This window comes from Saprolegnia diclina, assembly GCF_000281045.1.
Source record: "Saprolegnia diclina VS20 unplaced genomic scaffold supercont1.68, whole genome shotgun sequence".
NCBI classification, from domain to species: domain Eukaryota; phylum Oomycota; class Saprolegniomycetes; order Saprolegniales; family Saprolegniaceae; genus Saprolegnia; species Saprolegnia diclina.
In genome coordinates, this window is record NW_008246135.1 from 162,805 (window position 1) to 163,250 (window position 446).

Sequence of the window (446 nt, forward strand, 5' to 3'; positions counted from 1 at the left end):
ACATGTGCACTCGGCTAGGTACGGACCCGGCCTAAGTGCTGCGTTTGAGCTCCACGTGGATCGCGCGGAATGGCTGACGTGTCGCGTGGAGAACCTGCGTCTTTGTTCGCGAGCGTTCGCGCCGGTGCAAGTCGTGCAAAGCGCAGACAGGACGCATCGTCTTTACGGCGACAACAGCGTGCGTCTCATCTTGGCTGTGCTTTTGGCCGGCCAAACTGCGATTGTTGACGCTGTGCCACGGCAGTGCGCATCGTCTTTGCTGCAGGAGGGGGTCGTGCCGCGCAAAAGGGCAACACTGTGTTTGACAATTGCTGTCGTGGACGTATCCACGCACTAGATAGACTTGGGAATCGGCCACGGCGGCCCCTTGAGCTTGACCACGCGCTCGGTTGGCCGCGTTTCCGTTATCACCACGATCCTCTCCATCGTCGCGTCTATGGCGAGGA